Here is a 721-nt window from a genome sequence, read left to right on the forward strand (position 1 = left end):
ACATATTTAAAAGATCTGAGATAACTTGGTAGAAAAACATTGCAAGAAGCATTATCTGGTGCTTTGGATATCCCTCTGTATAAATAAAATGCTGTTTGGCCAGTGGCCAAGCAGGAAGTATAGGCGGGACAAGAGAGAAGAGAATTCTGGGAGATGGAAGGCTGGGGCAGAGAGACACCGCCAGCCACGGCCATGACAAGAAAGATGGAAGGTACTGGTGAGCCATAAGCCATGTGGCAAAGTATAGATTAATAGAAATGGGTTAATTTAAGATAGAAGAACTAGATAACAAAAAGCCTGCCATGGCCATACAGTTTGTAAGCAATATAAGTTTCTGTGTGTTTACTTGGTTGGGTCTGAGCATCTATGGGCCTGGCGGGTGAGAGAGATTTGTCCTGACTCTGGGCCAGGTAGGAAAACTCTAACTACAATCTGGTGTTTCTTAAATTTAGACAGATTTGAACTTAGTCCGGTGGTCTTTATTCTCTGACTCAGCTCCCATAATAAAATTTCAGAATGAGAAACTTTTAAGGGTGTGGATATAAATGTTCTCAGAAACTGGTTGTATCATAGGATGCTAGCAACACCAATGGGTTAATCCATTGATGGGTTCATAGTTAATTGTGCTGTGAAGATATTGGTCTTCTTGGATGAAATAAATCATTACTGCAGCCCTTCAAAATATATCACTTAGCCATAGCCCTATACTGTCCACCTCTCT

This window comes from Onychomys torridus, chromosome 19 (genome assembly GCF_903995425.1).
Source record: "Onychomys torridus chromosome 19, mOncTor1.1, whole genome shotgun sequence".
Lineage (NCBI taxonomy): Eukaryota > Metazoa > Chordata > Mammalia > Rodentia > Cricetidae > Onychomys > Onychomys torridus.